Source organism: Myotis myotis, unplaced genomic scaffold (genome assembly GCF_014108235.1).
Source record: "Myotis myotis isolate mMyoMyo1 unplaced genomic scaffold, mMyoMyo1.p scaffold_m19_p_9, whole genome shotgun sequence".
In the NCBI taxonomy this organism is placed as follows: Eukaryota; Metazoa; Chordata; class Mammalia; order Chiroptera; family Vespertilionidae; genus Myotis; species Myotis myotis.
Genome location: NW_023416401.1, coordinates 79,243,262 through 79,257,735, shown reverse-complemented (window position 1 = coordinate 79,257,735; position 14,474 = coordinate 79,243,262). Strand labels below are relative to the sequence as shown.

Here is a 14,474-nt window from a genome sequence, read left to right as displayed (position 1 = left end):
GCAATGCCTGATTCCCCACAGTAATCTCAGCAGTGAGAACAGTGCCTGACACACAGGTGGCTCCCAGTATCTGTTGACTGAATCAGTGAACAGGGATATAGCTGGCGCTCAAGTCCAGGTTTTCAAAATCCAAATCAAAAGCTGCCTCAACTGTGCCACAGGTCTGCTGAGAAGGTAAATGCACCACCTGATCCCAGGGCGCTTTCACACCTCTAAAGTGGCAAACGACCCAATCTGGGAACAGAGTTAAGAATGTCTATAAAAGTGGCTTGAATCTCTCCTGGGGAGGAGGTTATGAACACGAGGCCTTGACAACTTTGGATGCACTGGGAAGTGCTGCCACATCCACCCTCTGGAAAAACCCAGAAACTACTAGGAGATGGTCCCTGGGGATTGCAAGCAACTGCTGGGCTACTGGGAGTGAGGCCATGGAGGGCGGAGGGGGGAGGTGGGTAACAGAGGTTATGTTTCCCTGTCAGAATAGAACTTGTTGCTCCAGAACTCAGCGTGAGCAGGCAGACTTTTAAAGTTCACTTTTGTATTTGGGAGAAGGGGGAAGGGACTTAATGTCTTCACTGCTCCATTAAGAATGATGAAAATGGCCTTTATTAAGTTTGAGATGACACTATCTAGAATCCTCTTGACTCCCGTGAAACACTTGAGAACCACCTCCTGGAGACCTCTGTGTCAGCTCATCAATGTCACCCATCCTGCTGTTTCACATTAAACACCAACATGGTGTCAGAGAATCCAATGATGTCTTGTTCTTCTGGTTATAAAGTCATATATTCACATAAGTCTCTCAGTGACAGAGGCGTCCTGGCAGGTCCTGACGGGTGTCTGTTCCATATCTCCCTGCCCAGCCTACCAGTTACCAGCCAGGCCAGGATTCCCTCAGGTATGTCACCTCAGATATTTGTTTTTCTTTTACTAGAAAGAGTAATACTGCCTGCTTGTGAAACCTGGCTGATTAGGGAAGAAAACTTTTCTTGCTTCTGATTTTTAAAATCCAGAGAAAGCCTAAATGAGGTGGGGGTGGGATGCAATAGATTAAAAAAAAGGGGGGGGATTTCAGAATGCTCTCTTTCCCAAAGCCTCTTTAAGACTCTTTATCTCCTTTAATCTCTTTGCCTTTAAACACTGGAGGAAAAACAATACATTTACAGGAGTAAAAAGCTGCCTTCATTTCAAACAGGAGTTTAATCTGTTTATTTAAAGGATTTAAAGCAAGTAATTCAAAAGGCCTTCCAAGATGCCAGCTATCAATTTTTCCCAGTAAAGAAAAGGCTGGCCAGTTTTTAGAGTACAAATTAAAATCAGTTTGCAGATGATTAAAGGGCAAACGTCACAGGATGTGAATATTTAATCATGGCACCTGACTGGATCCATTCCCACTAAGTGGACAGACATCCATTAAAAACTCCCTACTTCTCCCCTACATACATGCATACACATACACACATGCACACTCATGAACGCACAGGCATGCTCATATACACAGAGGGGAAAAAAAACCTTTTGCATCATATCATGTGCTGCATGAACGATAATAACTGCTGGTGCTTAGCATTTGGCTTTAATTTGATGTAAATTATATTTGTGTGCCCAGAGAAGGATACAGGAAATACTTTTGAGGACAAGAGTATCTCCTGGTTGCATTCATGTTTAAAATGACTGGTATGGATCGTGTGGCATATTACTGTCACCCTGAGTTATTTGCTTAATCAAGTGTTTAAGAGAAACCCATACAGCCCAGCCAATGTGACTCAGGTCACAGTTCAATCTTTGGTCAGGCCATAAGCCTGGGTGTGGGCTCGATCCCCAGTGTGTGGGGGGCTGGGGTGCTGGAGGCAGCCAATCAATGATTCTCTGTCATCGTTGATGTTTCTCTCTCTCCCTCTCCCTTCTGCTCTGAGAGCAATAAAATATAGTAAAAGAAACTTAGACATCTCACAACCCAGGTGTTTCCTTCGCATTACCTATCTCAGTAGCAGAGGCCTTCGCTGTCAGATAGTGTTCCCTCTGCCCGCCACTGGTTCAGCCGCAGCTGTGCTGCACAGCTCGGGAGGGGCCCGGCCGCAGCTCCCACAGCTAGCAGCCCCACTCTCCTGCCTGTGCCTTCTGCTCAGGGGTCTCTCTGCTCACTGGGTCACAGCCAGGAGCACCCAGAAGGAAGGCCCTTTGGGGCAACCTTCAGCCAATAGGTAAGTGCTCCAGCCTCCCCTGTCCTTCAGGCGGAAAACCATGAGGCCCTGACTATCTGGCCCCTGTTGCCCACAGCAGCAATCTCAATAATGTACTCTTATTTGGTTATTCCTCCTGCCCTGCCTCGGTCTCCTCACTCCCTCCCTCCTGCTTCCAGGCCTCGGACCAATGGCCAAGTAATTCTCTGCACTGTGTCTGTGTATCAAGCTTTACCTTCAGGCAACCAAACTGAGGCTAGTCCTGAATCTGAGCAAGTCAGAAAATGGCATCAAAATGAGAAACCATGAAATAAACAAGGTGTGCAGGAAAAATTATGGTCTGTAATCAGCTCAGTTAGCAACTATTCTTAAACATAAATACTCAGAGTATATGGCATGATAACAATAATCAAAATCATTGCACTCACATTATTGAGCACTTACTATGTGTTAGGCCTTGATGTGGGGCTACATACGGACTACCTTGTTTAACCCCCAAAACAACCATTCAGGAGATTTTATATTGTGATTCTATTGGCAGATATTGACCTACAAGTCTTCGTTGATAAAATCAGGGTCTTTTCTTTCCTTTTTTTAGTATTTCATGGAGAAACTGGCACCATGGTAGGTTCTACTGGGCATTTGGTTAATATTTCTTTGATTGTTTATTGAAAGAAAATATTTGGAGGACTAAATAGAAAATTCCAAGTAAATTTCATTTCTTCCAAAGAAATTGTGAATAAAAGGCAAGATTCATAGCAAGGGGGTATATTTCCTTATGGGATAACGTCATTCAGAACAAGAGACAGTGAAAACCCAGGTCATATCCTCTGCAGAATCAGGAGGGAACTGAGATACTGCTGGGAGAAGAGATAGGTGCCTCCTAACAAGCCAGCCAGCCACAGACCCACCTCTCTGGGCTACATCGGTCCCATCATTTTAATAAATAAAAATAAATCCCTTGGTGCCTGGTTTTGACTAACAAAAACAAGAATAGAAGGCATTAGCCCTATCATCTGATCAGGCATTCTCAACAATGAGACAAAATAATAGCCCTGAATCTATTTCTTGGCTGTGTCTCTCTCAGATTTTCATCTCATTTCTAGTTTATTTTCTTCTGGGTCTCATCTCTGGCCCATCATGCCCCATGCCTGCATCCAATGACTAAGGCATTTATTCCTAATCATCCCCTTCTCCTCCTGCCTCCTGGCCAGCCCCCTCACATGGACCCACCATTTCACTCAATGTCTGGCTAAGCAGATCATACCCACTCCCCAGGGGAACCCGAGAGCTTTGGAGTTCTCCAAAGTGGGAGAAGTAGGACGAGGACTCAGATGGCTGAATTTCTCATGCAGCTGGACCACCCACTCACACGAGGACAGACAGTGTATGGCAGTGGTTGAGTGCAGGCTCTGCAGCCCAGCTTCTGGGGTTTGGACCCCGGCTCTGCATTCACTGCATGTCCTCGGTGAGTTTTTTGCCTCCCCATGCTTCAGTTTCCTTATATGAAAATGGGGGTAACAATGGTATCTTCCAGCTAAGATGCTGTGAGAATTACATGAGAGCATGCATGAAAAGTTCCTGATGGTTCTGAAATGTAGCAATAAGACCTTTTCCTAGTTGTATCATTTGGGCCACGATGACCTCTCACGCCCTTTTGGCATCGAAATGCGTATCAGGAATGCCTCAGGGTCAAGCAATCGCAGGAATCCCAGCTCGAGGAGAGCACCTTTTAGAAGACACTGGGGAGGACCATCTGCCTGAAACTTCTCTAGGAACCGCCTCTCTCAGCCCCTGCAAGGTACACGTGTCCAGGGCAGTGGCCGGGAAACCGCGGCTCGCGAGCCACATGCGGCTCTTTGGCCCCTTGAGTGTGGCTCTTCCACAAAATACCACGTGCGGGTGTGCACGTACAGTGCAACGTTGACTTAAAACTTTAAGTAAAGTTTATTAAGTTAATTTTAGGGAACGTTGTGGAGTGAAAGAAGATGTAGTGTCGAGGATTGAGAAAGGTATGTTGAGATGGTTTGGACATATAGAGAGGATGAACGAAAGGAGACAGACGAAACAAGTATACAAGACGAGTGTGGATGGGAGAGTTGGAAGGGGTCGACCTCAGCGAACGTACCTCAATCAGATTGAGGACGTTTTTAGCAAAGGCCAGCGTAGGAGTACCCTAATTAAGTTAATAACAATGTACCTACCTATATAGTTTAAGTTTAAAAAATTTGGCTCTCAAAAGAAATTTCAATCGTTGTACTGTTGATATTTGGCTCTGTTGACTAATGAGTTTGCCGACCATTGGTCTAGGGGGTTATGTTTATATCATGTGCCTTGCTCACTCATCCTCTAAAACAGTGGTTCTCAACCATCTGGCCCTTTAAATACAGTTCCTCATGTTGTGACCCAACCATAAAATTATTTTAGTTGCTACTTCATAACTGTAATGTTGCTACTGTTATGAATCATAATGTAAATATCTGATATGCAGGATGGTCTTAGGCAACCCCTGTGAAAGGGTCATTTGACCGCCAAAGGGGTCGCGACCTACAGTTTGAGAACCGCTGCCTAGAGCATAGTGGATTACAAGAAGAAGTTTGTGTTTCATGAGTTAATCAACCCATTAGTTGCTCCCTCTTGAGAACAGAAATGAAAAGATACGTCAGCAGTAACACAAGCATGAAGGGGGTTCTCTAGTGAACTAGAGTGCTGGGCAGGGGGACCTCAGGATCCCAGGGGTCCTCAACCTCAGGATTTATTAAAGTCTGTTGCTGGAGTTTTCAGCACCCAGAGCTGCCTAGTCCTCACTGTGTGGGCTCCTTTAAAACCCCTCCCCAAGTGCAGTGGGAGAGAGAGGTGGGAGAGGTTGGTGGGAACAGGCCTCTCTCCTCCAGAAAAGCCCAAGGTTACCAGGAGTCCCCAACAAGCTTTGTGGCTTCCCCTTGGTGCTGCAACTGGTCTCTTGTAGTTCTCCTGCTTTCTTTCTGAACCTCATTTCTATTGGCTGAATTGTGTGCCCCCAAATATATATGTTGAAGCCCTAACTCCCAGGACTTCAGAATATATCTGTATTATGAGATAGGCCCTTTTAAACCATAATTAAGGTAAACTAAGGTCATTAAAGTGGGCCCTAATCCAATATGGCTGGCGTCCTTCTAAGAAGAGATTAAGACACAGACACACACAAAGAAAACACAAGACAAGGAGAACCATCTGCAAGCCAAGGAGAGAGGCCTCAGAAGGAACCAACCCTGCTGACACCTTGATCTTGGACTTCCAGCCTCCAGAACTGAGATCATAAACCTCTGCTGCTTAGGCAGCACAGTCTGTGATGCTTTGCTATGGCGGCCTGAGCAGGCTCACACACTCTTAATCCTGATGCCAACACTGAGGAGAAAACAGGGTCTTCGTGTAACCAGCCTATCACAAGACTGATAAGCCAGTGCCCTTTCCTGGCTTAAAACAAGATGGAAAAAACAGAGGGCCTTTGGGACTCACCTCCTGGTTGTCCATTTCAAGGTGTAGAATCCACTACTAGTGACAGCCTCTCTCGTTTCCTGCTGATTTGTTCTGCTCAGGATCAGTCCCGCTCCAGCCTCTACCTGGAGCCATTTACCTTGGAGAAGGAATGTCAGGATCAGAACTGTCACTCAGAACCCAACCCTGCCACACCCCTCAGCCCCAAAGAGATGAGAACAGGTAGCAAAGTCGCCTTTCACTGCGAATATTCCACAAACTTAAAATTTGAAGAAGAGGTCAAATTATGTACATGCCTGTCTTTCCAAAATGCATCTTACCTTCCTGCTAGCCTCCTCCATACCCCCTCCCTCCTCCACCACGTCCAGAAATAAAACTGGGAGCCTCTTGAATTCATTTGTGCACTTCGCCTCAATCACGTTTCTCAGTAACTCATTCCATATGTACATTGCCCTCTGCAAGGAGGAGTTCTGTCTGAGTTCTCTGTTTACTCTGAGTTTCCTAATTTTATGAACAATTTCCCAACAATAAAGTCAATTAGACCGTGAGATCCTGTTCCAAGGAGAGTGGCAGAGTCCCCATCAGGGATCCAACCCAGGTTTGCCTGGACAAAGTGCGCAGAGCTCTGCAAGAAGCTGCAGCGTTGGCAGCCCACGCCAGTGGCATGAGCTAACGCTGCAGGTATTTTTCCACCACTGAGTTCTGTGACACCACGTGCATTCTCTGACAATAAAGGGGCTGTTTTGCCATCTTCGACAAAAGCAAAATGAGATGCTTCTTTTTTGTGAAAACCTGGCAAAGAAACAAGTCACAGTTGACGAAAAAGATTTGTTTTAACCATTACTGAGTATTTTTCTTTTATTATTGGAGCAATACCTAGCAAGTAGTACTTCATGCTTCTAGCTGATGGATTTCAGAAAAGCCAACATGGAGAATAAACCAATACAATTTCAATGGCTCAAATGCCCACTTACTAAAAACCACGCTTCTTAGATCCACGTTTTTATTAAAGCAGACTTTCATTTGGTGCTACGGATTTTACTAAACCCAGCATTTTTATAAACCAAAGAAATCCTATGACCAGCAATAAATTTTCTCTAAGAGATCATTTTCCAATCAGTTCCATTACAGCAAACCTATGCCATTTTATATTTACCTCCAAAATATACAATTACCTATATTAGCGTACACCAATGAATTTTTAATTTTTTGCCTGTTAGTTCAAACCACATGAAATATTTCTGCAACCGGATATTTTTATTGAGACCAAAGCATACACATTCCAAACAATGCATTTCTATTCAAATTCTTCTGAAGCCTAATCAAAAAAGTTTGTATTATCTGTTATCAATAAGTTATTATTCAAACCATTCTTTTACTGGATTCTGTTCACTCTAATCCATTTGTGCACATTTTTTAGTAACTTCCATAATATCTTGCATATCTTTCCTATGGAGATTTCAGAACACCACAAACAACATATTATTGATATTGTCATTATTTTGCAGATTGTCAAATGTGTGAATCTCAGAATTTGGAAAGAGAGCAAGACTTATGAGCAATTTTACTTTCAAATACCACAAACCTTAGGGTTTTCTTTTAGTCTGCTCATGTACTTTTTACATGGCCAACACACATGGTGAGCTCTTCCAGCTGAAAGGCAATGTAACTGCAGTGAGAGGAAGTACTAGTAGGCAGAGAGGTAAATTAGAGACTCTTTGGACCAGCTTCACTTGGCCAAGCTTTCAGCATTATCACTCAGCCTTTCCCCAAAGCTGCCACTCTTTAAAACTGGTCCCTGGAAGTAACCTTTCCTAGTCACATTTTTCTTCTATCTCTTGGCCAAGATTGAATAGTTTCCCTAATTCCCTGGACGCATATAACACCAAGTCTTTCCAGTTAAGGCCATCCACACACACACACACACACACACACACACACACACACACACACACGGCTTTTAAGTTGACACTGTGATCAGGTGAATTCTCATGTTACACCTCTTATTCCAACAGTTTCCTTGAACTTGTTAATTTTTAACTAGCCCATGGTGTGTGTGGGGGGGGGGGGGAGCACAATACCTAGAACACTCTGTAGGTCCCTGCATACCTTGTGACAGGTCCCTACATCCCATAATCCCAGCTCTCCTGCTAGCCTCTCACTTTTCAGCTAGAGGCAGTCCCTTCCCATAATGCACCTGCAGCCTGGAGTTCCCCTCCTCCAACCCTAGTTACCACTTCCAGTCCCAAACTAGAAGTAAAAATTATTATATAGATCAACATTTTGTTGTAGTTTTCTGATTTGGGGGTTTTATTTTTGTTTTCTGTATCTTCAGAATTTTCACAGCTACTTGTCAAAATTTATAAGATCTTACAAAATTTAACAACCCAGCCAGGTGGCTCAGTTGGTTGGAGCATCCTCCCACACACCAAAAGGTTGTGGGTTTGATTCCTGCCTGGACTCCCACCTAGGTTTCAAGTTCAATCCCTGGTTGGGGTACATACGGAGGCAACTGATCAATGTTTTTCTCTCCATTGATGTTTTTCTCTCTTTCTAAAATCAATGAAAACATAGTCTCCAGTAAGGATTTCTTTTTTAATTTTAACAGAGTAAATTTGAATATCTAATTGGCTTTATTAAATAATTCATGAATTAGGCAACATCCCATCTATTAACTAGAATGGTGCTTCCAGGCCTCTACAAAATAAAAGGTTTTATAGGAAGAAGGACCAAAAGAAAAGAAAGGATTATATTTAGATCAGGACATCTTTTTAAGGAGTAAGGGGGAGGAGACAGCAAAGGTTTTATCATAGTGGTTGTCTCTTCTTGAAAGGGGTGGTAAAAGGAGACCCCACGTAAGAGATGACCTCATTGGTGTTGACCAGAAAATTCTAAACTGGTTCATTAAAATTACATTTTTGGTCAAGGTCAAAATTGCAGTTAAGTCCAGTGTCAAGTCTGGGTTTGGTATCAGGGTCTTTAGCACAATGACACCATTTGGGGCCTGTGGTTCCTCTTTAACAAACCTGCTTTAGGATGTAATGTGATCCTACATGATTTCCCAACCTCTGCTCTGGGTCGCCTGGACGTGCAGGGTCCTGAGGTTTCCATTTGCCTAGCCCACCATTGTTGCCAGAGAACTTGGTGGGTCCAGTTTCCCCAACGTTAGTGGGAATAGGGTGGCTCTTCTAACAGCTTGAGAAAATGAATCTTTTAAGAGTCTCACAGGAGAGTGAATGGTTTTTATTGCTGTGGAATTATATTTCTAGGGTTGCAAAGTCCCCTGTCCCTTAACCCAGTCCTTAAAAAGGTGCAGCTGGGGATCCAGTAGAACCAAAAGCAGGACCAGTGTCCAGAGTGTCCGTTTCATGGTGGAAGTGAATCCAGTACAGCATTAGGCTAATCACAGTCCATTAGTCCAGTGTATGGAGTCCACATGGCTGTGGGCCATGTGGGCGAGTGCAGAGCATGAGAACCTCACAAACTAGGGGTCAGGGGTGAGCAACGAGAGAGAGAGAGAGAGAGAGAGAGAGAGAGAGAGAGAGAGAGAGAGAACCAAGAGGAAGAACTCTCTTTATTCAGTAGTTTAATATCTCAGGTTTCACGCCCCTATGGTGGGCATGCCTATTCTGGCCACAACTCGCTCCCCAGTGTGACTGACAAATAAGCACCTTTCCTGCATCAGGGCATGTGTCTACACTGCCTTTGTCTAGTCCCTTCCCCCATCAATCTGTAGGGAGCAGACCTGGAGAGTGTTAAAGGCAGCTTTCTGGCAGAGCTGTGTAAATGGCGTGCCTATATTATTCAGCCTTCCCTTTACTCCTTTCCTATTAGATAATAACCAAATTATTAATGGTATCTGTCCCAAGGAGATCCAGGGAAAGGACCTGGGGTGTTATCCAAGGCGCCCCTTGAGATAAACTTAACCGTGCAGGTGTTGGGACATTCAAGTAGTTGCTAGGGAAGAGGCTACTCCAGGCAAGCAGGAGGCTAATCTACTCAAGCAGGACCAAGGGCAGGCCTAGGACCAAAAAGACCAGAAGCTTTAATTTCAGGTTTAGGTGTACGCAAAATAATTCAACTAACTGCCAGAGGAATTACACCACATGAAACATATGCAGTTGCAAATCACAGCACTTTATTACTCAGCTGAAAGGTGGAGAATAAAAAGCCAGAGAGAATCATGAATTTATATCTCTAATTATCATCCAACCTCTTAAGCAATACTTTCATGAAAAATATTTTATTGAAATCTACATATAGCCCGGCCAGCGTGGCTCAGAGGTTGAGCATTGATCATGAACTAGGAGGTCATGGTTTGACTCCTGGTCAGGGCACATGCCCAGGTTGCAGGATTGATCTCCAGTAGGGGGTGGACAGGAGGCAGCTGATCAATGATTCACACTCATTGATGTTTCCATCTCTCCTTCTCCCTTCCTCTCTGAAATCAATAAAATATATATATATTTAAAAACAAAGAAATCTACATATAACTTTTATAGTAAATCCAGATAATCCTTGCAAGAATCCAAAAGAAACATAAATAATCCTTAGCATTTGGCTTCTTTTTTTTTTTTTTTTTTACTTCTACAGAGCTGCAGCACAGAACTATACTTTGTATCTGCTAATTATTTAGCTGGAAATAGGGAAAAGGCATGTGGGCTAAATAAATAAAATCATGCAAATAGTGACAAAATACATTTCATTTCATCTTTCCATTGACATATTTTTCTAAAGAGATGACATGATGAATAGTTTAGTACCAGAACCCTCTATAGTGTTTCAAAGAAACTCAATCTTGACAAACGTTTAAAAAAAATTGCTGAAAATCTGCTCTGGGTCAATTATAACAGGGAAATCTATGGTCATATATAAATCACAGGGAGGACTGGGGGAGTATATTTGTATTTATTTTTATTTTGTAGAGATAACCATGAACACGCAGGGAAGTGCACACATCTGAAGTGTACAGAGTCCACACCCCTACAACCACCACCCAGAACACCATGCAGCCCATTCCCAGCCTTCCAGAAGGGGTCTCCTGGCCCTCATCAACACCTGCCCCAAAAATAACCACCACTTTTGCTTCTATCAACATGGATTGATTTTGCCTATTCTTGAATTGTATATAAATGGATCATACAATATGTACTCTTTCTGTAAAATTCCATTTTAAAATATTGTACTTAATAATAGTTAATACTTAACAATTCTTAATACTGATTCAAGCTATCATTATTGTTTACAATTAGCATCAAGATCTCAAAGTGTTATTATATGACTCACGTTTTTTATTTTATTTGCTACAAATGTTATAAATATATTGATAACACATTTTAATTATTATGCTATAATTCTTGCCCACGATGAAAAACGATGCATTTTGAAGCATTTTCTAACAGAGCAGTTATGCAAGCTAACACTGACTGTAGATATTTTCTCCTGAAATAGAAGACCAAAATTGAAATGTTTCTCTCAGTGAAACAACCAGACATCATTCCCACTTCAGTTCAAACTAGATATGTAGTACTAAACAAACAAAAAAAATGCTTTAGTCCTACTATTTAATTTAAATGAATATAAATTTTTAAATGTATCATCATTTTAACTAGTGAGTCAATTTACTGTCAAGTTAAGGTATATCTCAGGCTCTACCACAGCCATGTTCTTGTAGAAAAATAGACAATATTTATTGAAAAAAATCTACTGAAAGAGACAGGAAATGACACAAAAGTTATGAATGGCACCATTTTGGTAGAATCTAACTCATGCTGTGGGTTGTTCAGTAAAATGTTTGGGCCAGATCTGCTGGAATGATTTACCACCGATAATGATAATGATAATGATAATGATAATGATAATGATAATGATAATGATAATGATAGCATCCTCTTGTCCTTCGTTAACCCAGGAGCAGTAATGCCAGGGACTCACTTTAACTTCAGGTCTACCTCTTCTAGTTCAAAGAACCTCCTTAAATTTGCCCTCTCAGGTTTTTAAACAGCAGACATTGGAGTGCCCTTAAATCTGGGGAAACTGATATTTCAGTCATGGCAATAACTGCAGGAGGAGGAGGCAGCACAGGAGGGTCAGGTGGGACCCACACATGTGAGACAGACCCAGGGCTGGAGGACATCTGTTCCATCCTCAGAACATGATATCAAACGGGTATGGTAAGTTTAAAATCATACCAAAATTAAAAGTTACCAAAATTAAAAAAATTTCAAAATGAGTTGTATCACACAATAATGGCATCCTACACATGAGGAAATGCAGAATTTAAAAATACATGTGTCTATTTCACCCTGGCCTTTATTTTAAAAGCCTACTGTAACTGTTTCAGCTAGGCCTTCACAGAGCTATATAAGTGCGTACTTGGATCAGGTGAACTCAGCCAGCACTCCCAGGCCTACAAGATGCCACAGCAGTAAACAATAAGACTGCATACAGCAGCCTTCCTGGCTTCCTCCCTGCAAGGGAACTTCCTTCCTGGAAGGAGCCTTATTAAGAAGGTTCCTTGGTTAAGAAGCTCACCAGCTAGCAAAAGCTCGGTGCCATCTGAGCACTAGCTCATAACAAGATAGTGTGGGGTCAAGTGGAAAGTTTTTAAAAGTAATAGTAATACAGAGAAATGTGTTATTGGCAAATGCTATTCTTACTTATCGTGTTTATTGTTTGGTTTTCCACTAGAATGTAAATTCTATGAGATCAGCTTAATCATCTGCTATCTTCCCAGTGCCTGCACATTATAGAAATTCAAAAATTTTTGTTGAATGAAAATAAAATAAGTCATGGGGAAAGGCTAGACTTCAAGAGAACACTAGGCCAGAAAGATAGATGTCACTGAGGGACACCAAACATAATAATGTAGTAATGACACTTCTGTCTCAGCTCCATCTGAGAGAGAACTGGAAAATCCAGGCAGACAGATAATTACCAGTAGATGAATCTTTCAAGGCTGAATCAGAGAAACATTAACAAAGCAGAACATTGGCTCCTTCAGTAGAATCAAAAAATTGATGTATTTCTACTCTTGGCCAGGCTGATAGAAAAAAAGAGAATGAGAACACCAATTACCAAGATCAGGAATGTAAAATAGATCATCACTGCAGACCCTACATTCATTAAATGCATAATAAATATATGAGCACCTTTGTGCTAACAAATTTGACAACCTAGTTGAAATGGACAAATTTCTTGAAAAATATGACCTACCAAAACTGACAAAGATGAAGCAGAACATCTGAATAGTCCTATAGCTATTAAAAAGCTCAAGAAGAGTCTAAAAGTCAATGTGTCAGGGGAAGGCAGTGTGTACCACACGTGACTAGGGGCAGGGCAGGTCATCAGGTCTCAGGCTTAGAAATGACACAGGGTACTATTTAGTCACTGTGTCATAGAGAAGGGTCCTGTCACCAGAAACAGGCACAAGGTTAGAGCCAGGATCCTGGGTTTGTACTGTGGTCTAGAGGACAAGACAGGAGGGGTCTCAAATTCTCAATTTTAGAATGTTTATTTATTTATTTGTTTATTGTTGAAAAAACATCTACCTTGAGCCTGCTAGGAGTCGTGGGAGGTCATAAGCAGTCTTAGCGAGTGCAGCAGATGGCAGGCCTGCCAAGGCTGGGACAAATATAGACTCTCATTTAGCTTCCAGTGAAAGTTACTGGAACTGAATTTGTATGCCAACCTTTTTATGTATTATTTCATTAATCATCTGTTATGAATTTGCATTGTAACCTTTCTATTGATTGTTTCTTTACCTTTCTAGTTTCTCTGACTCAAACCACAGAGCAATCCTTGCCTCAGCTCTTTCCCTCGCATGCCACATTCTATCTGTCAGGAAATCCTTAATTCAGAATAGCAAGCCCCTGACAGCTCCAGATATGTACAGCTGGAGAACCCTGACTAACACAGATCCCTCTGACATGGTTTCCTACTGCGCTTTCTCTGTTCACAGGCATCCATGCCAGTCTGATGTGATCACCTTAGGGCAGTGATGGTGAACCTATGACACGGATGCTAAAAACACACACACACTGGTAAGTCAGTGAAATCATGTATGATCTACCATTTAAATGCACAGAAAAACAAGGAAAGGATACATACAAGGCAAAGAAATCAGACAGCCAACAAGCTAGCAGGCCACTGGCTCAGGGCTTGGGCACATCCTAAGGTCCCCCAGCATCTGAGAGCAGGCCACTCTCCTGGGACAGTCACACCCAGTGATGGCGAACCTATGACACGCGTGTCATAGGTGACACGCGAACTCATTTTTTTGGTTGATTTTTCTTTGTTAAATGGCATTTAAATATATAAAGTAAATATCAAAAATATAAGTCTTTGTTTTACTATGGTTGCAAATATAAAAATATTTCTATATGAGACACAGCACCAGAGTTAAGTTAGGGTTTTTCAAAATGCTGACACGCTGAGCTCAAAAGGTTCGCCATCACTGCCTTAGGGCCTTTGCACTTGCTGTTCCTTCCTTTTGAAATGTGTGCCACCTAGACAGACACCTGTGTATCCTTCATTCCTTCAGCTCTCCACTCAGCTATCCTCTTCATAGTGAAGTTTCCCATGACCAGCCAGTATTCCCAGTATCTAAAACCAGTGTGTATAGAGTAGGTGCTCAATAACTATTTTTTTAGAATATATTTTTATTGATTTCAGAGAGAAGAAGGGAGAGGGAGAGAGAGAGACATCAATGATGAGAGAAAATCATTGACCAGCTGCCTCTTGAATGCCCCCTACTGGAGATCGAGCCCACAACCAAAGCATGTTCCTTTGACTGGAATTAAACCTGGGACCCTT

At 42.3% G+C, this 14,474-nt stretch overlaps 1 long non-coding RNA gene across 1 annotated transcript in view; it reads right to left on the bottom strand.

Moving 5' to 3' along the window:
• The window catches only part of LOC118663080, a 32,226-nt gene extending 26,185 nt beyond the window's left edge, over positions 1–6,041 (bottom strand). Inside the window, exons 1-2 of the long non-coding RNA XR_004969986.1 lie at positions 5,981–6,041; positions 5,682–5,799 (exon numbers count right to left, since the gene is read on the bottom strand). This is a non-coding gene — a long non-coding RNA (uncharacterized LOC118663080). The remainder of the gene's footprint in view (positions 1–5,681; positions 5,800–5,980) is intronic.
• Positions 6,042–14,474: the final 8,433 nt, after the last annotated feature.